Source organism: Oryctolagus cuniculus, chromosome 14 (genome assembly GCF_051225735.1).
Source record: "Oryctolagus cuniculus isolate XC-2025 breed Fujian yellow rabbit chromosome 14, ASM5122573v1, whole genome shotgun sequence".
In the NCBI taxonomy this organism is placed as follows: domain Eukaryota; kingdom Metazoa; phylum Chordata; class Mammalia; order Lagomorpha; family Leporidae; genus Oryctolagus; species Oryctolagus cuniculus.
This window is the reverse complement of record NC_142880.1, coordinates 65,958,418-65,984,923: the sequence shown is the minus strand read 5'-3', so window position 1 is coordinate 65,984,923 and position 26,506 is coordinate 65,958,418. Positions and strand designations below refer to the sequence as shown.

Genomic DNA, 26,506 nt, shown 5'->3' with positions numbered 1-26,506 from the left:
TGATTTAATTTTTTTGTTAATATATAAGGAACAAATTTCATGTATTTCACAGGATCAGTTCTAAAAAGATAACCATATTTCCTTCCCCTCCCTTCCTCAGTTCCCCTCCTTCCTGCCTTTCTTTTTTTTTTTAATTTTTTAAATTTTCACAAAAACAATTTCAATCCACTCTATAATCACAGGCTTAATGCACAACTAACTGTAATACTCTACAAGTAAAATGTATAAAGACCACGATTCCACAGGAGTATAAGCAAGAGTGAAAAACAACAATCAAATCAGAAGATGTCTGTTTCATTCCTATACATTTTTCTGTATTGTATATTAAAGAGTTGGTTTTGCAGCACTTTTTTTTTTTTTTTTTTTTTTTTTTTTTTTTTTACAGGCAGAGTGGACAGTGAGAGAGACAGAGAGAAAGGTCTTCCTTTGCCATTGGTTCACTCTCCAATGGCCACCGCGGCCGGCACACCGTGCTGATCCAAAGCCAGAAGCCAGGTGCTTCTCCTGGTCTCCCATGGGGTGCAGGGCCCAAGGACTTGGGCCATCCTCCACTGCACTCCTGGGCCACAGCAGAGAGCTGGACAGGAAGAGGAGCGACCAGGACAGAATCCGGCGCCCTGACCGGGACTAGAACCCGGGTTGCTGGCACCGCAGGCGGAGGATTAGCCTATTGAGCAGCGGTGCCAGCCGCACTTTCTTTTTTAAAAATTTATTTAAAAGCAGAGTGAGAGTGTGTTTGAGACAGCTTTTATACACTATTTCACTTCTCAAATGCCCATAATAATTGGGACTAGGCCTAGAACTCAATCTGGGTCTTACACATGGGTGATAAGGATCCAAGTTCTTGAGCCATCACCTACTACCTCTCAGGGCATGCATTGGCAGGAAACTGCAATCAGAAGTGAGGCCAGACTTTGGACTCAGGCATTCTGATACAGGATGTGGGCATGCTAAGCAGCATCTTAACTGTTGTGCCACATCTGCCCCCCCAAAGCAACTTTTATTTAATACTGGTTAGAGTGTAGATTGGTACAACCACTCCAGAAAAGAGTTAAGACATTATCTAGCAGGAATGAAGGTACTCATAGAGTATGACTCACTAATTCACCTACAGAGATGCAGGCTTAGATGTACCAGAAGATATGTCCAAAATTTTTCATAGCAGCATTTTGTGTAATAGCCAAATAGTAAAAACAATTCAAATGTACATTAGCTATAGTGAATTTAAAAATGTGGTATATTTATTTAATTGAATGGAACATTATACAGCAATAGAAACAATTAACTATAATTTACATTTACAATGTGTATGATTTCTAAAATACAGCTGTAAGTAAAAAAAGCCAGTTAGAATACATTGATATAAAGTTCAAAATTAGGCTAAATGAAACTAATGTTAAGGTGCATGCTTACATGATGAAAGCAGCAAAAGTAATAACTGTACAAGAGAAGAAAGTGGATCTAAAAGTAGAGTTTCTCCAATCCAAGTACTAACGAGGCCCAACCATGCTTATCTTCTGAGATCAGACAAGTTCAGGTGTGTAGACTAAAAGTAGCTTGTTTATTGGAGATGGGGCCTACAGGCTGTTTGAATGGAAGTTGATTGCATCTTTGCATGGCTACTATTTATATCTTTTGGACAGTTGCATATTTCATTTCTTTTAATCTTTTGGATCCATTCTCAGTCTAAAAGAGATAACATGTGTTTATTTTGGCAACTGTGTAGTCAGAAGGAAATTTTCTTTAATGCCATGTTCAAGTTGACTGGAGCACTGTTTTTAAATGTATTATGAAAGAGGACCAAATATCCATTAAATTAATGGCAGGTAAAAAGAGTAAGAGATATTGTGCGAAACCATGAACTATTTACTTTTTCAAGGACTTAATCAGGTTCCGATTGTCTCTAAAGCCTTTTCTGACCATCATAACTGGCTTGTTTGTTCTCTTACAGTTCTTGGAGCTTCATCTCTATTATAGAAATAACAATATTGCATTAGTTACTTGTTTACATGGCTGCTCCTGCATCCGTTTATGGTTCTGTAGAAGACAAAAGGTAATGATTTACTTACTGTGTCCTTAGTGATTAGCAGTGTTTCACATACCCTGATCATTGATTATTTGATGAATGATGGAAAGATGCATGTGTTAGAAAGATGAAAAATATTCTTAAATGGATGATCAATAACATGAATCCTAACAACTAGCTTTTGTCAGTCAAAGCAGACAAGGTAGAAATGTACTTGTCATTTTATAGATGAGATGGTGGACTATAGAGACAGTAAGTGTCTTCCTCAAGTGACACAGCTAGCTAGTTAAGGCACAAACCAAGTTCAGAATGCAGGTACTTCAATGCTCAGTTCCACATTCTTTCCAACCTATGTAAATGTAATTCACTTTAGAACAATGGATGAAATTAAGTTATTTTCTGATTATATGAAGAAAAGATACAACAAGAAAAGCTAAAAAAGCTGGCTATATACTTCGGGGCACATTCATTCCTTCTGGAATAGAGTAAAGCAAATGGAGAAATGCCTTTATATTCAATGTGAGATTTGTAGTACTACAGAGCTTCATGAAAAAGATTAAAGAATTGAATTTTCTCGGAGGCAGACATAAAAAATGAATAATATTTTATCAACAGCCTCACATCATCATGACTTTCATCAAGTGGCCATGTTTTGACAAATGTCACCTCTGTATTTATACTCCATAAATTTTGGTCAGTTAATTAAATTAGTAAAGTCATGATGTAAATAAAGCTGTGCTTGACCCATGGTTTAGCAAGTCCTCAATATTCTTGTTTTTATCCTATTTTTTGAATATAACATTATTTAACTAATTTTATTTTTCTGCCATGAGATACTCAAAGAGCAAGCAAGTAAAATGAAATGCTTGTTATGCTAACTGAATGAATCAACTGGTATTTTGAGAAAAGTTATTCTAAGTAAAGGAAGTTTCCAGTAGGATGGAGTTGGCCTAATACAAACCTATCAGTTCATACCCTTGTCAGGTTCCTTTGTCACACTTTGTTTTTTTTTTGTTTGTTTGTTTGTGGTTTTTTTTTTTTTGTTTTTTGTTTTTTTTTTTTTTTTTTTTTGACAGGCAGAGTGGACAGTGAGAGAGACAGAGAGAAAGGTCTTCCTTTGCCGTTGGTTCACCCTCCAATGGCTGCCACAGCTGGCGCACTGCGCTGATCCGAAGGCAGGAGCCAGGTACTTATCCTGGTCTCCCATGGGGTGCAGGGCCCAAGCACTTGGGCCATCCTCCACTGCACTCCTGGGCCACAGCAGAGAGCTGGCGTGGAAGAGGGGCAACCAGGACAGAATCCGGCGCCCTGACCGGGACTAGAACCCGGTGTGCTAGCACCGCACGCAGAGGATTAGCCTATTGAGCCATGGCGCTGGCTCCTATGTCACACTTTGTTAATAGGATTCTGTTTGGTCTTAGAGAGGGAAGATCCATTGAGTAAATTCATTCTCTCTTTCTTTCTCCCACTCTCTCTCTTTTCCTTTCAAATACAGACACTGGAAGAGGGGTCCACAGAAGAGTCAAAAGAGAATAAGGCCATGATCCTGGTTTCCCAAGAACTCAAAGGTAACATGTAGATACCATGGAAGCAAAAGATGCAAAGCAAACAAAGAACTAAAAATACCAAGTACCATTTTTATCTTCCCAGAACTGGGAGTGACATCTACAAGTGCCTATGGAAATATACAAAGAAAAGAGTAGGAAGATTGAGGCCCACAAATAAACTCAGTGACCCACAGGGTTTCAGTTGAGTCTGTCTTCCATATTTCCTCTCCAGACAACTTCCATGTACCTCAGTTTCCGCATTAATGAAAAAAGGTGACTGAAAAGAAGCTTCTCTGTTCTTTTAGGATAGATCTGAGTATATCCATTGGCTAAGATATCCATTAATCTATCACCCATAGTTCCAGCTTATGGTTTTAATTAGCATTAATTAGCATTCTTTTCTTTGATTTTTCTTAATTGCTCTAAGTACTTCATCAGGGATATGGTGGAGAAAGTTACTATAAACCAAATTTATGAAGGTTCTTGCTTTAATAGGATTTGAAATTCATGATGTCAATTAAATCCTCATTTCTTATTACCTTGGTTCATGTGATCATCATCCTAAACATGTAATTATGTAATTTTTTAAGCAACCTAGTTCCAGTGCATTAGTAACATCCTCGTTAGGAGAAGCAAGTTCTAGAACCTTATTAGGAACTACACCTGAGAATTGTAAGAGCTTAAGCTGTATCTTTTTCTTTGCTGCCTCTCACACCATGCATCCCAGGCCAAGGAATATACAAAGAAGTTCAATAGGTGGTTCCTATGGAGACAATGATGCTTGAACTGCTTTGATTGTTTTCTGCCTCTATGTTCGTTCAGTTGCTGATTAATTGTCTGGTCACTTATTTATGGTCTGTTGAAACTTGGCAAATTCAAGATTAATGCCGAAAGCAATACATTCCCCCTCTTATTTCCTATTCAATAACGTGGCTGTGGAATCTGGAACATAAGGCTTCCTGGATTTCCTGGCATAGGAAGTGAGAGATGATAGAGGTACACTGGCATCTAAAAGTGACGCATGTCATTTCCAGCTAGAGCCTTTTGGCTAGAATATTAGTGCTATGACCCCAATGTACCTGAGATGGAAGCTGTGAGATATGGGTAAACTCATGAAAATTTGATGAGCACTATCTTTGACACATTAGGATTTCTGTAGAACCCTGAGTATTCACTTTAGCTCTAGGTACTAGGCTATGAATATCAAATAATGTCAACATGCAGATGAGCCAGTCACTAGTTCTGTGGGAAATTCTTTTTTTTTTTTAATATAAATTAAACAGAGAAATTTTAAAGTAAAAATCAAGTTTGTCTTTTTACTATATCATCTCCTCAGGATCTTTGATTGGGCTCTTCCAAGCAAGCCCAAATGAAAAATGTGAAATTCAAGTTCACTTGTAGGTTTTAGGTAGTTTTGTGGTTATTTTAAAACACTAATTTTTTTTCTTTTAAATTTTGTCTAAGTATTCCTCATTGGAGATGATGAAGTTTCAGTAGTAATGGTCAGTCTGGATTATTATTTTTTTTATTTCTTTGTTCAGGCCATGTAACATTTTGTGAGGAGAAGTTTCCTAAAAGTAGGCTGGCCCAGGTTTGTATTACAGGCACGTATTTCTGTCAAGAGTTTTGCGGACTGAATTCTGTCTTTTTTTCTTACTGACTTGAGAACTAGCTTCTAGAATGTTGCATGTGGTCACATCTGTATGGAATTTCGTTTCATTTGGATCACGCTTGTACGTCTTTCATCTCTGGGAACCCAAGAAGGATCTCATGTATCTTGAGTCAGTTTCTAAGTTGTGTCTCTGAGAGACCATGTTTTCATGTAAATCATGGCCACTTGGAAGAACTGAATGCAAGTGTTCAAATAATAGAGAAATGCTATGTAATTTAACTGTTAAAAGAGTTTCAAATAAAATAATAGATGAAACTAGCCACACTTTTGTATAAAAGTTGGCAAAGAGCCACGAATACGTCATTTGGTCATCTGGCGTCACTTCCTTAGGTGGCAGAGGGCTGATTGGCAGCAAACTCACAAGTCCTGAGCTTGGTCTTTCCCCAGTGCATGGCCTGTCAACTCTTGTATAATAGGTCACTCAGCTTTCAGCTTTCTCTTACGTCATATACCACATTATCATAATTGATGGAAGTCACATTTTAGAAGAGCAAATTATATGGCTAGGGAAACATCTTATCAAAACAAATGCCATGAATGACGTGGCTAATGGATGGGAAAATTTCCAGAAATTTCCAGCCTTTGTTCTTACTTCACTTTTGCTGTCTCCTATGCTCCCTCTAAATGAGTCAACCCCCTTTGCTGTCAAAGTTTAGAATTCCTTTACCTAAGATACTCTTGCTTCCACAAGTTAAAAGACATTCACTGTTATCTCAGAACACCAATTAATTCTTGGTTGAAAGTTCTCTGAAAAGGAGGAGTATCCATAATGTGAGTTCAAGAGGTTATTATCTTTTTGTTAGACCTTGAAGTTCAATTATCTTTCTTTTAAAAATGTTTTGTTTGAAATCAGCAGGATATTGTTACTATCTTCTGAGTTAGTAAAGCTTTTGAGAGCTATAGTTAGACTAGAACAATTTAGGGGTACAGGGAAGGAACAGACCAGAGACTTGACTTAGGACCAAGACAGGAGAAGAGGTAGCAGATGAACTGGATAGGGGAACAAGTGACTGACAAGACCACCTTCCTGCCATGGCTCTAAATGGCAAGAATATGGCAGAAAAAAAAGGATTTTTCTTCTCAGATAAGTTACTTCTATATAGTTTTTTCATAAGTACAGCATTCTCTTGGCCTCAAGTATTGTAAACACAATGTAGAGGAAGTGTGGGCTTTGGTTTTAGACAGCTGTGCTTGGAATCTTGACTGTTTCTTAGGAGCTATGTGAACGTGGACAAATCACCTGGCTTCATCAGATCTGTTTTCTCATCTATGAAATGGGAAAAGCACTATTTTGTAATATTGTATCAGTATTAGAAATATTGTATGACGAGTACTACCTACTGGGCCCAATTCATTATGGTTGCTCAACAAATTTATAGACAATTATGATCGTTTTTATTACTAGCAACCCAGGAAAGAAATAGGAAAAGTTATGTCCGATCAGGAATGACCATTATTTGGCAAGAATACTTTGGATTGAGTCTTGTGTGATAAGGGTTTAATCAGGTAAAATGTTTGATTACAATAAGTTACTTGATTACTTCTCTAAGAAAACAACTACTTGTATTTAAAAGAGGTCTCCCATAGGCATTATAACAAATCCAAAAATAGCTTAGCAATTTCAAGCATAGAGTCATGCCAGCAGAGGAATGATTTAAGGAACAACATTGAGTTTTAGCTTTCATTTTAAAAATCAACACTCATTTTTATTTTTATGTGTTCAAGATGCAGAGAGAGAGAGAGAGAGAGAATCATCCACCTACTAGTTCACCTTCCAAATGCTCACAGCAGACTGGACTGGGCCAGGCCAAAGCCAGGACCCTAAAACTCAGTCTAGGTTTCCCATGTGGATGGCATGGACTCAACCAACTACTTGAGCCATCACCCTCTGCTTTGTAGGATGTTCATTAATAGAAAATGGATTAGAAGTACAATGGGAACTTGAACCCAGGCATTCCAGTGTGGGATGCAAGCATCCAAAGATGTTTGTTAATTGCTATTCTACAATGCTGGTCCCTGAGTTTTGACTTTTTGAACCCATTATGTGGTGAGAGTAGTTTACAACACAAATAGACACTAGCACTTTGCATTATTCAGAGTCCAAGAGTGATGTTTGATGTGAGAATTAATGCAATGCTATAGGAAAGGACATGATGCATTTACAGTGCATTTATAAATCAATTGTCATTACATTAAGATGAAGCCTGACAATATTAGCCCTTTGTTGACATATATAATGGGCCTCTCTGCTCCTATTATGGCATTTCATAATTTTCTAACTTCCAGTATGACTGTTCCAGAAAGAATGAAGATATATTAATATGAATGTTTTACTCACAATTTAACTTCCCTGCTTATCATATTTTTAAAGAATTACTGAAGTAATGTTTATTTATTCTTGCAAAAGCCCAACAATTCAGAAATCTGTAGAATATAAGTTGAATTTTTAAAAAAATTATTTTAATTTTAATTAATTTTTAACAAATTCAATGTGATTTGTAGATATATTTCTAAGAACATAATGATATTCCATTCCTCCCTCCTTGTCTCCCTCCCCGCCTCACTCTCCTTCCTTCTCCCTTTCAAGAAATCCCTAAAAATTTTAACTTTGAATATTTTATGAATTAAAAAAAACAACATTTAAATTTTCCTTAACTTTGAAAGATGATGAGGGGCCAGTGGCATTGTGATGAAGCTTAACAAATGCTAAGCTTTTCAATCAGTCGCATGGTAATCTCTTCTAGCCATGAATTCTTTCATGTTGACTTCTCAGCTTACAGTGGCAGGACAAAAACATAAGTTTCTAGCCTGGGGGTCTCCACACAGGTGTCAAGGATTTGTAATCCATGAATGTTCCCATAGGCATTTAAAAGTTTTCCTTTTGGAATGATTGGCCTTATAACTAACTAATAAAAACATTCACTTTGAATAAACCTGTGGCCAAGTATAATGCCGTTTGTTTTAAGAATGTAACCAAGTTTATGGGATTTAGGTGAGGGTGACAATAGCAACAGGAGCAGAAAGTCTAAACCGATTTACTCATCAGAGCTTGTTTTTCAGAGCATGTTCTAGGAGAGCTTATCTTGAGATTGTACTCAGAGGGGGCCAGACCAACAGAGAACAATGAAAGTTGCAGTAAACCAATTTTAGTTAGAATTTTAAATGTACAATGTGTGAAGATATGTGTTGCTTAAGCAGAAATCTCCCTCCCATGTCCTCTTTTACACATCCTGGACATTCCCCAACCCTTGCTATAAAAGTCCTAGCAAACTGCTTGTCAAGGAGGCAGTTTCTTTAGGAAACTATAGCCTAGCACTGTCTCTTTTACTTGTGACAAGTAAGTAAAACTTTTCCTTCGAGCAACTCCTGCTTGAGACTGATTATCCAGTGACATCCCAAGTGGACTAACCCGCTGTGTACACTAACAAGAACACAGAGAGGGACTGACGGTTCATCAAAGTGAAATGGATGAATCAGGCTCTAAAAATTTTAGTGACTTAAGTTCTAAAGAGAGTAAAAGCAGAGGCTTTCATGTCTCAAGCATATGCCAAAACTGGCAAAGCATCACTTTAATTACCTTCAGTAGATTAACGAAACAAGACCAGGGGTTTCCAAATTAGAGAGAATAAAGATTTTTTTAAAAAAAATAAGATATGCATATATTTATTTATTTGAAAGGCAGAGTTGGAGAGAGAAAGATTCTTTCATCTGCTGGTTCTGTGGGGAGCAGCTCGGACTAGACTAAGTTACTGGAATTAAGACTTATTCTATGCATCTGCTCTCCCACAATATGGCGCTGGGAGAGGAGGTAACAGCTTCTACACAGCTGCCTCCAGTTCAACCAATAAACAGCAGGACCTGCTCCTGATTGGAGTAGAGCAGCGTACTCGGCGTGTGGGTAGCAGAGTTGGGATTGGTGGAAGAGGACTATAAAGGAGGAGAGAGACAACATGCACCGGGAACATCTATCTGAAGGAACACCTGTGCAGCCCCCGAGAGAGCCGGCCGGCGGTGTGCCGCTCCCCCGCGGAAGTGGGGAAAGTGGCTAGGGGGAACCGCCCTTCCACGGAGGTGGAAGGGTCGGTAGCCAACCCGGGAAGAACCAGCAGCAAACCCGGGGAGGGCCGAGCAGACAAAAGAACAGCGCAGGGTCCTGTGTCGTTCCTCCATGAAGAGGGGGAGCGACAGGTTCACTTCCCAAATGGCCATAACAGCTGGAGCTGTGCTGATCTGAAGCCAGGAGCCAGGAGCTTCTTCCCTGTCTCCCACGGGCACACAGGGCCCAAAACAGCAAGCCTCTCTGCTTTCCCAGGTGCATTAACAGGGAGCTGGATTGGAAGTGGAGCAGCTGGGATTGGAACTGACACCCATATGGGATGCAGGCACTGTAAATGGTGGCTTTAACCACTACACCACAGCACTGGCCCCAAGACTCACTCCTTGATGGGAGGAATAGCAAAGATTTCTCCTTGAGGTTCCATTTCTGGTCTTCTCAGTATAAGGAAGCAGCAATGATCATTGCTGAAGGCCTTGAATGAAATTATTATTGATGAAAAACCTTAATAAAAATTGTATTGGAGTTTCTGGTTCCTAGCAGTAGAGCATAAAATTTATGATTTCATGATTGGCATATATATTAAGGACATGTGTACAGCTGAGAAAGTGTTAGATGAGTTTATGGACAGTGCCCTTGTACAGTGGAAAAACTTAGTATATACTGGAGAGTGAAATTTATGACAATAAATTAGAAACTTCATTTAAAAACTGCTTGAATTTCTTATTCATTACTTTGTTCAAATGAAAGATTAGACCAGATTTTAGAGATGTCCTTCAGTTATGTATTGCCATGTAGCAAACCACCATGAAATATAACCGCTTGAACTAATAACAACACTCTGTGCTGAGCTCAGTTGGGTGGTTCTTCTGCTGTTTTTGTCTTGGGTTGTTTATGCAGCTGCAGTTATCTGGAGGTTTGCTATCAGTAGAAATACAACATGACTTTCCTCATTTGTCTAGACTCTCACCTGAGATGACCTGGAACAGGCTAGGGGCTGTCTGGACATCTCTTTGCACGTAAGTCTCTACAGCAGAGTTGGGGGGAGGCATGAAGATGATAAAAGCAGAAGTGTCCATGTCTCTTTAGCCTATGCCAAAACTGACAAATTGTCACCTTCACCACTTTCAGCTGATTGAAGAGGCTCATAGTGACTGCCTGATTCCATGTTGTAAAGAAAGTAGACTTCTTGATGTGGGAAATGGCAGAGGATTTGGGTCACCTTCCATTCATCACAGGACATAACATATAATAAGGGAGGGAATATGCAATAATCACAAAATTGCAATTAAATTCTTTTTCTGAGATAAAAATTTTATATTTGTTGAGAGAGAAAAAGGACACAGAGCCATATACATAGCATATATATATATATAGAGAGAGAGAGAGAGAGAATGAACTCCCATCTGCTAATTCTTTCCTTGAGTGCCTACAATAGTCAGGGCTTGGCCAGGTTGAAGCCAGGGACTAGGAACTCAATCCAGGTCTCCCACATGGGTGGCAAGATTCCAACTATTTGAGCCATTAGATGCTGCCTCCTAGGCTGTGCATTAGGAGGAAGCTAGAATCAGAAGCAGAGCCAGGACTCCAACCCAGGCACTCAGACATGGGATGCAAGTGTCCCAATCTGTGTCTGATCCACTAGGGCAAAATGCCTGCCCTCCCATCAAACTTGTTGATTGTAGGCCAATTAGCAGATATGGCAAGTTTATATTTAGTAGCACAGGTGATCTAATTTCAAGCACCACACAACATCAACTTGTCAGCTTAGTTCAAGGCTCAACATTTTTGTGATCAGAGTTATTCATAAAATGTTAATGTTGGGACAGAAGGTCATCTAGCACAAGCAATTTAAACTGAATGACATTTTTCTAGGTGAGAGGTATAGCATATGAGCTAGCTAATTTGTTTTTATAACTGATTCCTTGTGACTTTGGAGGATGAGAACAGGATCTCAGGCATGACAAATCCATTTTATCTGGAAAAAAAAAGGTAGGAAAATAGAGTATGGGAATACTCAGATTTTTCATGCCATGGTAATATCCTAGGGATGGAACATGCATGTTCATAGGAATGCAGAGTACCTGGAACTGAGGGAGAATCAGAAAGTATGCAAGATGCATTTCACCAAGAGTATAATTTTGCCTGAGGAAGAAACTTTAGAAGAGACTTGCTACAATGCTGTTCCCATCAGTCAAAGAAAAGATTGCTTGGAAGAAGTGTTTCAACATCATTTGAAATGACAAGCGACTGTCTTATGAAACACTCATTATATAGGAATGCTTCCCTTTTCCCTAGAGATCGTCTTTTTCACAACGTTGTCTAAACTCCAAGTTCATCCAAAGGCTTGGCTGATTATCACCCCCGTCTTTCCGTAGTTCCTCTTTGTCTTCCTAGAGTAGGAGGGTGATCTGAGAAGGTGATGCTCCCTGGCCTTCTCTGTCATTTTCAGAATGTATGCTGCTCATTCTAGAGTGTGTGTTTATCATAATAGCCCTACAAAGCCCAGCCTGCTGGCCTTTAGCTTCCGGGCTTGTTGAAACACATTTCCCATTGCATTTTGCAGTTGCTGTCTTTGCAAGCTAGATTTAACAAAAAGCTTGGATCCCCTCATTTTCTGAAAATTATGGGAATGCTTTCAGGTGTCAGCATGCCCCAGAATGTTATTATGGAAGCTTCGTGAGGACTTGTGGTCATTCTGAAGCCAATAAACTTCAGCTGGAGATGGAAACGCTATAAAAGGGAAAGTGATAGGCAGGTGCTTTCTCCCCTCTCCTCTGAGCTGGCTGGTAGAGTTGCTGTTTTTTCTCTTCACAGATTCTGGGCTGTCTCCTTGTGGATTAGCTCCTTGCCTTTTGCAGGTACTGTTCTCACCTGCAGTTTCTAAATGGGATTGAGCTCGCTTTTGTAAAATATACTAGGCTCTTTTTGGGCCTGAGTAATTTTCCCCCTCTTATTGTTCTAATACTGCAGTCCCTTAACCTATTTAGAGAGAATTTGTGAATATAGTGAGTGTCCAGTTAAACACCCCTTTTTCTTGAGTACAAGGTAACTTTAAATGATCTTGGAGTATTTAAAAATGTGTTAGAACTTGGGAGCCAAAAAATACTGTTTCTCTGTGTAAATGATTTATGGCTCTTAGGGCTAATTCATTACTCTAGGTTCTCCCACTTTCAGTGTACTTATTACCGGGTTAGCTAAGATATTAACTATTTAATGAGTTATGAAGACAAATTTCCTGTCCCACATGTTGTACTTCAAAAACTTTATATTTGTATTTTAGTAAAGCTTAAACAGAGGATCCCTGCTGTTTAATTTTAAGCACTTTGTTTGTGGGACTCCTGCTTGATCTTCCCAGAAAAGCAGGCTGCTGCTGGGTGCATCTCAGGTAGAATTTTGTTTTCCAGACACCAGTGAAGCACAACAAGGGCAAATCAGTTCCTAATGACTCTCAGCTGTGGCTTCTCGTGTGTTCTACTGATCTGATGAGATGGATTTTTAACCCGTTTAGCACTTGTGGGTAGGACACCTCTGGCCATCAGTGCTCCTGGCTGTTTGTGGTAGCTGTAAACTTGCCTTTTTTTCCTTTTATTTTTTTTCTCCCCTTTCCTGTCCTAAGGAGATCAAAGCCTGAAAATGTAGGTGGGCATCAGCAAAAACAGTGTATTAGTAATTTAAGAAAATATCAGATCACAGGTAAGAGTCTGGAGCTCCATCCAGGTCTCCCATGTGGGTGGCGGGGACCCAAGTACTTGAGCCTCTGAAGGTGCACATTAACAGAGGGTTGGAATTGGAACTGGAGCTGAGACTCCGATATGATTTGTGGGTGTCTTTCACTGTGCCAAATATGCACCTCTTAGTTTCCCCTTTTTAGAGTTTTTCATCAAATGATTGCTTCTCAGAGAGGCATCCCAGACTACTATTTCTATTTTTAAAGATTTGTTTTATTTATTTGAAAGGCAGACACACACACACACACACACACACACACACAGAGGGAGGGAAGGAGAAAGAGGTCTTCCATTTTCTGGTTCGCTCTCAAATGGATTCAGTGGCCAGAGCTGAGCTGATCAAAAGCCAGGAGCCAGGAGCTTTTTCTTGTTCTTCCCCAAGGACTTGGGCCATTCTCCACTGCTTTCAGAGGCGCATTAGCAGGGTGCTGGATACAAAGTGGAGCAGTCAGGATGCAAACCAGAGCCCATGTCGGGTTCCAGCATTGCAGGCTGGGGCTTTAACCCACTCTGCCATAATGCTGGTCCCTCAACTATTCTTTTTCCTATTGCTATGCCTGCATTTTTCTCTGTAGCACATGACATGACAATACCAGGACTGTTAGAATGTAAACTCCAAGCTGGCAAGGATCTTGCTTTGTCCATAGAACCTGGAATACAATCTGAAATATAATTGGTGCTGACTTATGGCTGGAAGATGTGGATTGACTAGCTATTCTGCATCATTGTGTCGTGTTCAAATATTTCTCAGGGTAACTGGTGTGTTGTATGACATTCATGGTTGCTGTTTCTTTAGCATATTGTTTTAGGTTAGTTCTTAAATCGAATAAAGTAGATTGTTGTGTGTTCCCAAGAGATTGCAAACTCCTAGAGAAAAAAAAGCATTATCTGCCATTTTATGGTATTGCAACTAAGTAAATGGGTGACCAGAATATATCAATACTGTCTTCAAGCTTATATTTTTTTTAACTTTTATTTAATGAATATAAATTTCCAAAGTACAGCTTATGGATTACAATGCCCCCCCCCCATAACTTTCCTCCCACCCGCAACCCTCACTTCTCCCACTCCCTCTCCCTCTCCCCTTCCATTCACATCAAGATTCATTTTCAATTATCTTTATATATAGAAGATCAATTTAGCTTATATTAAGTAAGGATTTCAACAGTTTGCACCCACACAGAAACACAAAGTGTGAAATACTGTTTGAGTACTAGTTATAGCATTAAATCACAATGCACAACACATTTAGGACAGAGATCCTACATGGAGAGTAAGTGCACAGTGACTCCTGTTGTTGATTTAACAATTGACACTCTCATTTATGATGTCAGGGATCACCTGAGGCTCTTGTCATGAGCTGCCAAGGCTGTGGAAGCTTTTGGAGTCCACAAAGTCTGTCAGTATTTAGACAGGGCATAAGCAAGAAGTTCTCTCTTCCCTTCTGAGAAAAGTACCTCTTTCTTTGATGGCCCATTCTTTCCATTGGGATCTCACTCACAGAGATCCTTCATATTGATCATTTTTTGCCAGAGTGTCATGGTTTTCCATGCCTGAAATGCTCTCATGGGCTTTTCAGCCATATCCAAATGCCTTAAGGGCTGATTCTGAGGTCAGAGTGCTGTTTAGGGCATTTGTCATTCTGTGAGTCTACTGTGTGGCCTCCTTCCCGTGTTGGATCATTCCCTCCTTTTTCATTCTATATTTTTATTACCAGACACTTGGTCTTATTTATGTGATCCAAAAGCATTGATTTAAAGATGAATTTAACCTAGACACACTCTCTACTTCTTGATATGTCATGTGATCCATTCTCTGGCATCACCAGACAGCCGAACCAGTGGGGCCTGCCTGATTTTGGACTGTGAACCTCTAAAATCATGAGCCAAAGTAAATCTCCTTTCTTCATAACTATTTTATCTTGGTATTTTGTTGTAGTAATGAAAGGATGACTAATACTAGAGGGAAATCTAAAATAATGGAAAAAATCAGATATTTATGTATTATATAATATATATAATTGTATATATTTATAATTGTTATATATTATATATTTACACAGATAGAAATGGAAAATCCATGAAAATATGCTTACTTGCTGTGCAACAGTGGGCAAGTTACTAACTTCTCAGAACCATAGTTTACTCACCTATAAAATAGGAATACTATGTGCTAATCTCAAAGTGTTACTATCTAAAGAAATAAATTATTCAATTTAAAAATTAATTATTTATTTGAAAAGCAGAGTTACAGAGAAGCAAAGGCAGAGAGAGAGAGAGAGAGAGAAGGAGAGGTCCTCTATCTTTTGGTTCACTCCCCAGATGGCTACAACAGCTGGAGCTGGGCTGATCCTAAGCCTGGAGCCAGGATCTTCTTCCAGGTCTCCCAGGTGGGTGCTAGAGCCCATCTTTCACTGCTTAGGCCATAGCAGAGAGCTGTATTGGACGCAGACCACATGGGACTCAAACCGGCACCCAAATGGGATGCCAGCACTGAAGGCAGTGGCTTTACCCACTATGCCACAGCACTGGATCCTAAATTATTCAATTATTGTCATTTAGACTTCAATTTGAGTAATGGAATAACCCTTTTTTTATTTGACAGGTAGAGTTATAGGCAGTGGGAGAGACAGAGAAAAAGATCTTCCTTCCGCTGATTCACTCCTCAAATGGCTGCTACAGCCGGTGCTGCGCCGATCCGAAGCCAGGAGCCAGGTGCCTCTTCCTGGTCTCCCACGCGGCTGCAGGGGCCCAGGGGCCCAAGCATGGAATAACTCTTACAGGGTATTTGTGTATTAAACGAGGAGCTTGCTAACTAAAGTGAGTCTCTGTGGATAAAATGAGATGCTTCTTAGTGAAGGCTTTCTAAGGATTATTGCCATGTTTTGTGTAGTAGGATAATGATCAATAACTTGACCATGAATTTTATATTTTCATGGATATGTAGATGTTGCTGAAGAAAAATTTAAGAAGTTAATGATTTTTTAAATTAGTAAAATGACTGTTTTCATGTGACAATGATTCCTTACTCAGGACTAAAAATTAAAAATCATTTAAAATTTTCTCTTTCATTGTCCTGTTTTCTTAAGTATCAAATATTAGTGACTGCATTTTTCTCTGAAATGTCCTTTGCAAGCATCCCTCCCTCTCCACTCTAGTGCTTTGATTATGGCTCCATTCCCCACCTCCTCCTACCTGAACAAAACCACAGCTTGTCTCACTACTTCTGTCTTTCCTTCCATCACACATCCTACACATTGTCACCAATTTAATCCTCTAAAAAACACAGTTCTGATCATGCTGCTCCCATACTCATACTCCTTGCCACCTAGGTTAAGACCAAATGTTATAGAATGTTCCATAAAGCTGTCTGTTCTTTGACCCTAGCCTATTTAGTCTTTGCACTCTTTGGTCCATCTGACACAATCCATGTGTACCCTAAATATATCCAAGACATTCCTCTCCCTCCACCTGTGCTCCATATTGACGTATGTAACCTTTCCCTCAATCAACATGAGGAAATCCAGCCCTTCTGTTTTATTCTTGCTGTGCGTTAAGCTTTTTCCAATCAACTGTTCCCCATTTTAGTCATGGAGCCCCTTACTCTGCCTTCTGACTCATTACAGATTTTCACTGTGACTCCATTTCAAGGCTTGGACAATTCTTTGTAAATTTCTTCAGCCCTAGTGTTCTCTAACTTTGGCTCTGTACTGTCAAATACATTCAGCATGTGCTGTGAGAGCATGTGTGGCTCATGGATCACTGAGAACAATATCATGTCTGAGAAAAGCACCTTGATTGGGAAATTGGAAGACTTGGTTCCCATGTATGATTTGGCCATTTACTACCTTTGTCTGCCAAATCAATTGTCTGCAGTTTCTTCTTTAAAAGGGAGATATGTATGTTCCATTTCTTGAAAGTTTGTTCATGAGAATAAAAAATATTAATAATTTTGTGTACAATGAAAAATTCACCAAAGGTTAAATACTTTAAAGGAGGGTTTATGGGGGCCCGGTTCTGTGGCATAACCGGTAAAACCACCGCCTGCAGTGCCAGCATTGCTTATGGGTGCCAGTTTCAGTCCTAGTTGCTCTACTTCCAATCCAGCTCTCTGCTATGACCTGAGAAAGTAGTAGAATATGGCCCAAGTCCTTGGGTATCTGCATCTATATGGGAGATGTGGGGGAAGCTCCTGGCTTCAGATTGGTGCAGCTCTGGCCATTGCGGCCATATGGGGGGTGAGCCAGCAGATGAAAGACCTCTCCCTCTCTCTCTTTTTGCCTCTGCCTCTGCCTCTCTGTAACTCTTTCAAATAAATAAATAAATAAATCTTTTTTTTTTAAAAGAGGATTTGTGGTAACTTCACCCAATGTATGACTAATGAATATTTCTAATAGGGGATGGCAGAGGTATTTTTAGGGTGTTATTAGAGAGCGCTCTGGGTATTTTTGAAATCCTTTTAATTGAGGCGCTGGTGTATGTCTTCTTTTAATGCAACCAAAACTAGTTTATAGCTGTGTAGAATTCTAGAAAAAGGGATTTGACTTTGCTTTAGCTTAGTTGCACTGTTAGATGTGGATGGTGAGAAAAATACATGCAACCCTCCACTATGGTTAGAATTATTAAAAAAATAAATAATTCACTATTACATTATCTTCACATATTCAGAGCTATCAGTGACCCAGAACTCACCAGAAGTATTATATTCCAGGCAGTTCTGGTAGGAAGCTTTCAGAACCTTAGCAAACATACACTGAACTTCCATGTGAATTAGAAAAACATTCTCTTTCTGGGCATATTACAAAAAGATGCCCCTTTTAGACATATTTATAAAATCTGCACATTGGGCCTGAACATTGGTGGATTTGAGCACTTACTTTGGTCCCATGGAGTGCTTTGTGCTGGGCACACGCTACATGCTACATACATGGCTGTACAGGTGGTCTGCATACTTCATTGCAGGCAAACGCTTTGCTCGAGGGTTTTTATCAAGAACCTTAACGAAGGGCAAAGGGCTTAAATTCTCCTTTGGAGAGTAGATGATTCTGCTGGGATATGTTTTCCTGGAAGTGATATGTCAACTGATGTCGGTTGACTGCTTGGCAATACCAGGACAGTATTAGATTCTTCTGAGTGTCACTTCATTCGTAGTGTTCCTAGTATGCACAATCACAAGAATAATTTGTGGTTGTATTTTGACCAACATGATCCATTATGGGCCTTTGGAAAGTACATACTGATCTGCTTTCCAGGCATTTTAAAAACAATGAGACACTGCATCTACAGTAGGATGTGTGGGCCTGACACATACGGTGTACTCAGCAGGTATTAGGACTTTTGGAAAATAGAACTTCTTTTGGATAACTGTCTTACATAGGGCCATAACTATTAATATTCAAGTAGCATTTTTTGACAAAATAATATTATATAAACAAATTTAAATAAAGCAGTGTATTTTTAAAAAGCATTATTCTCTGTTATACCTGCTCAATGTTCTTCACAGCTAATTGTCACACTGAAAAGCTCTAGGCTCAATGCTGAACTAAGCAGCATTTATACAACAATAATGACACTGAAGGAAAAATACTGCATGTTCTCCCTCATACGTGGGAGCAGTAAGAGAAACAACCTCAATATGAACCCAGAATGTTGATTACTAGAGGCTAGAGAGTGGGTGGGATGAACTAAAAAAAATAGGGCAAGTTGAGTGTGGTTTACAGATTGTGACAAATAAGTTAATATAAGATGTTAACAATTGAGGAAGGTGGGTGTGGAGTATATGAAAACTAAGACTTCACAATTTTTATTTTGTAAGTTTAAAACTTCTGAAATTAAAAGTTTCAAAAATTTATTTTGATTTTTGTTGAATAGAATTCGAGAACACTATAATTCTGAAGATTGAAAAGGATCTTACAGATCATCAAAGCAGATTTCCAGGCCCATCTGTTTGTCAACATCAACTGAAGAGCTTTAAACGCCAGTGTTTAGAGATACCAGTTGGTAGCTTTGGTGGGGAACAAGAGGCCTGAGCTTTAAAAAATTCCACTGACAATGAGTACATGTCATTATACAGTTGTCAGAATTCATAGAATATAAAGCTTGGATCCTAATGCAAACTGTGGACTTAGAGTGATAATGACCTGTCAGTGAAGATTCATCAGTTGTAACAATTTGTAATTTCTCCTTAATTGTGCTATGCACTTAAAATGACTAACAAAACTCTACTAGAAAAAGTTCCATTAAGTACCACTGATCTCGCTGCTTCAGCATCCTGCAGAAAACCACCTGCAGCTGTAATACTCTTCGCAGAGTTATTGCTCCCTTCCTGTGTCAGTACCGGAAGGTTCACTACTCTGACACAGCCAGTTCCATTGTTAGACAGCACCAGGATTCAAAAATCCTTCCTTGTACGGAACTGACGTCAGTGTCATTGTGACTTCCAATGATTGTGCGTAATTCCTTCCACTGGAGCTACGTGGAATAAACCTAATCTGCTTCCTACATGAAGCACTTTAATGTATTTCAAGGCAGTCTCCTATTCCTTCTGCATCTTTCCCAGCCTAAGTCTTCTTTCAAAGCTAAAGGTACTTTGAACTTTGAGTAGTTCTTCCTCTGATGTAATTTCCAGGTGATTACCAATCCTGATTAGTAGCTTTCAGTGGAATTTCAATTTTGAGAAGATAACCAACCCTTCTTGTACAGGTAGCAGTGAATCATAATGGAGACCCTTTCAGTGTTTGGCATTAACCATTTGCTTGCTAGGCCAACTATACTGCTGTATATTTGATGAATATCTGTATAGTCAACCTCCGTAGAATTTGATGTGAACATTGAACACGATGCTTTAGAAATGGTCTGAGGTACAGAGTTGAGTGAGTTCATTTCAGCTTGTAGATGTTGTCATCATGGAGTAGACTGTGCATGTCTAGTGGTGAAACAAAACTAGGAGACCTTTTCCCCTTAAGAGCTGTGAAACCATTTTCATTACATATGTTTCTTGCAATTTTTAATTTGGTTTTTGACTTGAATCCAGGTTCACTTTTTTTAAATTGATAAATAGCATGTACTTATTAGGTAGAAGATGTTCGGAAAAATGGAGTTAAATAACATGTATTACCTCACATACTATTTTTTTGTTTTGTGGTGAGGACATTTAAAGTCTACTCTCAGCAATTTGCAAGAATATAATGACTCCATTATATTGTTATTATTATTAACTGTAGTCACCATGTTGTACTGTAGATCTCTTAAACTTATCCCTTCTACCTAACTAAAATTTTGTCATTTGATCAACGTCTTCTTATTCTGTCCCACCCTAAGCCCTGGTAACCACTATTCTACTTTCTACTTCCATGAATTCAGTTTTTTCACATTCCACATGTAAGTGAGATAATTCACTATTTGTCTTTCTGCCCCTGACTTATTTCACTTAGTAAAATGTTGTAAATATCAGGATTTCCTTTTTTAAAGCTGAATAGTAATAGTAATACATTAACATTTTCTTTATCCATTCATCTCTCATGCATTTAGATCAATTACATAGCTTGACTATTGTGATTAACACTGCAGTGGATCTGGGGAAGCAGACACCTCCTTGAACTGCTGATTTCAGTTCAATATGTAGACAGCACAAGGATTTCTGAATCATACGGTACTTCTATTTTTAATATTTTTAGGAACTTCTATGCTGTTTTCCATATGGCTATACTTATTCCCACCAACAGTGTACAGATAACCATTTTGTCCACATTATTTTGGCCTTTTTGATAATAGCCATTCTTTCTAATAGGTATGAAATAATATGAGTTTAATTTGCATTTATCTGGATTAAAATTAGTGATTTTGAGCATTTTTATGTACTTGCTGACCCTTCATATCTTTTATTTTTTAAAAAAAGTGAAATATTGATTTGCTTGTTTGTGAGGCAGAGCACTGGGGAGAGAGTGGGGGAAGAGAGGGAGGGAAAGAGGGGGAATGTGCTGCTGTGGTGTAGCAGGTAAAGCTGCCGCCTGCAGTGCTGGCACCCCATATGGGTTCCGGTTTGAGTCCTGGCTGCTTCACTTCCAATCCAGCTCTCTGCTATGGCCTGGGAAAGCAGTAGAGGATGGCCCAAGTCCTTGGGCCCCTGTACCCATGTGGGAGACCAGGAAGAAACTCCTGGCTCCTGGCTTTGGATCTGCACAGCTCCTGCTGTTGTGGCCAGTTGGGGAGTGAACCAGCGGATGGAGGACCTCTCTTTCTTTCTCTCTGCCTCTGCTTTTCTCTCTGTGTAACTCTTTCAAATAAATAAATAAATAAATAAATAAATAAATAAATAAATAAAGAGAGAGAGAGAGACAGAGAGACAGAGAGACAGAGAGACAGAGAGAAATTGCTTTTCCATCCACTAGTTCACATACCTTGGAACTGCTGGGGTTGGGTCAGGCAGAAGCCAGGAGCCAGGAACTCCATCCTAGTCTCCTACTTGTTGCAGGAAGTCAACTACTTGAGCCATTATCTTTTGCTTTCCAGACACATTAACAGGAAGCTGAACTTGAGGGAGAGTAGCCAGGATTCTAACGAATACTCTGATATAGGATGTTGGAGTCCCAAGTGGTGCCTTAATCTTCAGTGCCAAAACACCTGCCCCATTTATATGTTTTCTTTTGACAATTGTCTGTTCAGATCTTTGCTCTTTTTTCTTTTCTTTTTTTTTAAAGAATTTATTTATTTATATGAGAGGTAGAGTTATAGATAGTGAGAGGGAGAGACAGAGAGAAAGGTTTTCCATTCACTGGTTCATTCCCCAAATGGCTGCAATGGCTGGAGCTGAGCTGAGCTGAAGTCAGGATCTTCTGGGTCTCCCACGCGGGTGCAGGGGCCCAAGGACTTGGGCCATTTTCTACTGCTTTCCTAGGCCATAGCAGAGAGCTGGATCAGAAGAGGAGCATCTGGGACATGAACTGGTGCCCGTATGGATGCCCACATTGCAGGTGGAGGCTTAGCCTACTATGCCAGAGCATCAGCACCTCTATTTTTCTTTTAAACTTTATTTATTTTGGGAGGGTGGAGGGAGAGAGAGAAAATATGAACGAGAATGAATGAGAATTCGAGATAGTGTATGTGTTAGTTCTCATCTGGTCCACCCCCCAGTACCTGAAACAGCTGGGCTGATTGCTGTGAATGCAATGCAGTTCTCCTATATGGATGGTGGGAACCCAGTCATTTGAGCTGTCACTTCTGCCTCTGAGAGCTTGTATTAGAAGGATGCTGGAACATTAAGAATCAAAATAAAAAAAAACAGTGGTTACCAGTTGGACTGTTTTTTATTTACAGTAACTTTATAGGTTCTTGGCACTGGATTTCATCTAGGAAATTCTCTATTTTATAAATATTTTTGCTCCTTAACATTAAAAAAGGGAGGTTGCACAGGGGAATTCAGATCTGCTTAAAGAAACAGCAAAATGTCCAACTGTGTAGACTTCTATGGAAAATAAATACAGGGTGTTATGTATGTGCAGATTATAATATTCATATTTTCAGTCACAAACACGTGAATTTAAAACCACTTTCCAGGGAGGAATTTGGTTCAGCAGTTCAGCTGCAGTTCATGACACCTGCATTCCGTATTGGACTGCTGAGTCAAGGGCTCCTGTCTTTGGTCTGGTCCATCCCTGGCTGTGGGGATTTGTAAAGTGAACCAGCAGTTGGAGGATCTCTCTCTCCCTCTCATTCAAATAAAATGCAAAAAATAAAAGAACTGTTGCCCTCCTCTTTAATCTACAGTTTCCATCTTTTCTGGAAATCCAGATGGAAGCCATTTTTCCAGTTTCTCTTATTTTAACTGATTCATTCATCTGTCTATTCACTTGTTTTCTCTTGATTCAAGAATCTTGAGTATATGTGTGTCCTAGTATGATGTCTAGAAAAGATACAAATGTGACCATTTACCTTGGCAGTCCTGAACATTCAGTTAGCTCCGCAGCAAGAAGAAGTGTACTGCATCATGTCACCACAAAGTCTGTGGCTTTTGAAAATCTAATTTGTCTTTTAAGATTCTGGAAATATCATCCAGTGACTTTGGTAAAGGTTTTGGAAATATTTTTTTTTCATCTTATAATGTTTCTGAGATATTGTTGGCAAATCTTCCAAAAGGCTACTGTATTCCAAACATACTTCTCTCAAGTTCCGTTCCATGTTTTATTTCTGGCTTTTGGGAAGTATATGATGAGATACATCTTCATTTGGTTCAGGGCCTTATACATTAGAGCAGTGGCTGTCAGTTGTGGTGGGCAGGTATGGGATGTTGGTTAGTAGTTCAAAATAATTGCAAAAAAATAGATTTCAATAGATTTCCCTTACTTTGTGCAGAAGTAGCAGAGTGTGGAAAGAAAAGAAAAAAAAACAGTTTAAATTTCATGTGTGTATCCAAATGTTGTCTCTGGTAGGATGAATATACAGTGTCACAGATTCATAAATTTATACATATCAGCAATATGTAGATACTATCGAGATTAATGAAATTCAAATCAATTTCAAAGTTCAAGTTACTATTGTTTGTCCTGTTGTATTTTCCCAATCAATAAATGCTAAATGTTTAACACTATTACAAGTGTTCTCAGCATTCTTGATATTAAAATTATTTTCTTTAAAAGACTAGAAACTGCCAAGGTACATTATGTTTCTAAATTGACTTTGTTTTTTCTTCATGAAAAGTTCAAATCTCATTTGCCTGTGTTTCTATATGGACCTCGCATCTGCTCAAGCATTTTAGTACCTGTCTTAAGTACCTTTTCTCATGTTTTCTGTCTTTAGGCAAGGTTATAGAAACCTCACACCACGTTTTTTGTTGTCATAGAAAGGTGAGATAATAATATCATGCCGCTTTGTTTCTGCCATATCTTTCTGATTGTAATATTTTCTGGGTTCTTCTGGCCACAGTTACTGGTCCTATAGTCTAAGACATTGGAATTCAGAGTCTTTCTATAAATTTGCTTTATAGTTGTTTGAGCCTAAGGATGATTTTCTATGTTGCCACCTGGACTGATTGCTGGCGTCCTCAGACTCCCTCTCCTGTCTTCATCTCCCCTTGCCACCCTCAAGTAGCACCATCAAGCTGTCATTTACAGTCTCCTACCCCTTTATTTTTAAAGAAATCACTCTCTCTCTCTCTTTCTCTATTTCTCTTTTTTCTCCTATTAATATCCTTCAGATCTCCCATTTTAGAAAATAATCTCACATTTTTGGAGTACTGTGATTCCCTGTGTACACTCCTTGACCCGATATTGCCTGTGCCTCTCAGTGCGTGCTAGATCTTCCAGTCTGGTGTGGAAGAGTGACACATTTATGATATTGTGGATGTGCTGGAGTCACTGCATTTGGTCAGCAGCGTGGCCAAGAATCTGTGCGACTGGCATTGGCAGCACAGCCTCTCCAAAACCCTGGGCAGCTTCCAAGGATGAGGGGAAGAAGAAGTCAGAAACAGGAAGAGCAGCTGGCGTTCCTCTGACAGAAAGCACTGTACCTGGTGGAGCGTAGATTTGGAGAATGTACAAAAACATGGGCACACAGTGGGAAGGACAAGTCTCTGAGGACCACGAGCCAGAGCTTACTGTTCCTCATCTCCAAAGCCAGTGTTTTCACTCTGAATGTGGCTGCCAAAACAATGCTAGAAGAAAGCCATGATACCCCAGACCACAGTAAATTGACAATTCAGGTTTTTGAGAGGATCCAAAAGAGAGTAAACTGGAAACCTGGAAGCACTTGCAGAGTGGAGGAACAGGTGGCTGTTCCTTAGACAGTGGAAGTCTGATAGCTGTATGCAGACAGATAATAGAGGACAATTCTCAAAGTAGATCTTAAAAATGGGTGGGCAGGTGTTTTGTGTGGCAGGTTAAACTGCTGCCTGCTATGCCCGTTTGAGCCTTGGCTGCTCCACTTCCCATCCAGCTCCCTGCTAATGTGCCTGGGAAAGCAGTGAAAGATGGTCCAAGTACTTGGGCCCCTGCCACCCTTGTGGGAGACCCAGATGGGGTTCCTGGCTCTACTTCAACATGGCATAAATCTGGCCATTGCCATCATTTGAGGGAGTGAACTAGGAGATGAAAGATCTCTTTCTCTGTCCCTTACACCCTCTCGGTTAACTCTTCCTTTATAAAAATAAGTAAAATTCACAACTTTGATTCTCTCTCTCTTTCCACTCTTTGTCAGTGCTTTTTGAATCTGTTTGTTTTCATCAATACTTTCTCACCTCCCATTCATTCCTTAGCTTGTGATGGCCTGGCTTTTGCTTTCATTCTTTTTCTGATACTATGCAAACTTAGGTAAAAATTGAACTCATTGTGGTTGTGTTAGTTTCTATTTTAATTTGCCTCTCTGCAGCTTGTTAGCTGCTCATACTGCCTCAACCAGGCCATGCTATCACATACTTTGAGGCTTGGCACATGCAGTTTCTTTCTGCTCGGATGTTCTTCCCCTTTCATTTAACTGCTAACTGCTATGCCACTTTGAAGATTCAGTTGAACAGTCACTCACTTGGGAGACCATCCCCAGTCTTCCTGTTAGCTTCAGGCTGCTTTACATGCTCTTGGAGAATACTGTTTACCTTAATAATAGCATGTATTACACTCTATTAGAACTGGTCGATGTTTATTTCTATTTTGAATAAGCATTCAGGGTCATTATATATAAATCTGAAAATCCCATGGACATCAGGAAGAGAGTCCCCAGTAACCTCAAAATCCAGAGAGCTAGTACAAGCAGTTCCTGACATAGAATGGATCTGCTATTGATTGTTTGACTTTACAACAGTGCAAAAGTCACACACATTCAGTAGAAACCATACTTTTAATGTTGGTATTTTTCCAGGATAGTGATATATGGTGTGGTGCTCTCACACAATGATGAACAGTGGCAGTGAGTGCAGCTCCCAATAAATCATACAATCACAATGGTAAACAACCCATACTCTACAATGTGCTGTGTTGATAAGCTATGATGTTTGCTAGGTTAGGTGTATTAAGTGCATTTTTAACTTATATTTTAAAGTTCAGATGGATTTATTGACACCACTGTCAGATATGTAACTTCTCTCCTAGTATTTTTTGTTTCCAGTCCATGCACAAATATACATGTTCATGTAGCTTTTTAAAAAATTCACGTTTCTTGAATATTATTTCATAATCTGTATAATTATTTTAATTATTCAGTGAATTCACTTTGGATGTATCTTAATTTATGTAAAACATTCTCTTTTCATGCATATTTAATTTTTGCCATCTCCATTTATTTATCACATTATATTACAATAAATATCCATGTACAAATGTATTCGTAACTTGTCCCATTACATACTAAGGATAAATTTTTAGAAGGAGAGTTGTTCAGGCAAGAGGTTTTTAGAGTTTTAAGACTTCTGATGTAATGATCCAAATTAATCTTTAGAACAGTATTCAGTTTATGAGAGTAGCTGATCACTTACTAATATAATTGCTGGTAT

The 26,506-nt window shown here is 39.1% G+C and overlaps 2 long non-coding RNA genes across 3 annotated transcripts in view; both read left to right on the top strand.

The window, feature by feature from the left end:
- The first annotated feature begins 397 nt into the window (after positions 1–397).
- Positions 398–26,506, top strand: part of LOC138845185 (uncharacterized) — a 62,518-nt gene continuing 36,409 nt past the window's right edge. The window contains exons 1-2 of the long non-coding RNA XR_011382015.2: positions 398–2,053; positions 3,522–3,594. This is a non-coding gene — a long non-coding RNA (uncharacterized LOC138845185). The remainder of the gene's footprint in view (positions 2,054–3,521; positions 3,595–26,506) is intronic.
- On the top strand, positions 11,996–16,091 carry LOC149122365 (uncharacterized). Of its 2 annotated transcripts, XR_016220730.1 has the most exons (3): positions 11,996–12,160; positions 12,919–12,995; positions 15,635–16,091. It is a non-coding gene; the product is annotated as an uncharacterized LOC149122365 (long non-coding RNA). The 2 variants fall into 2 exon arrangements; XR_016220729.1 differs by lacking the exon at positions 12,919–12,995.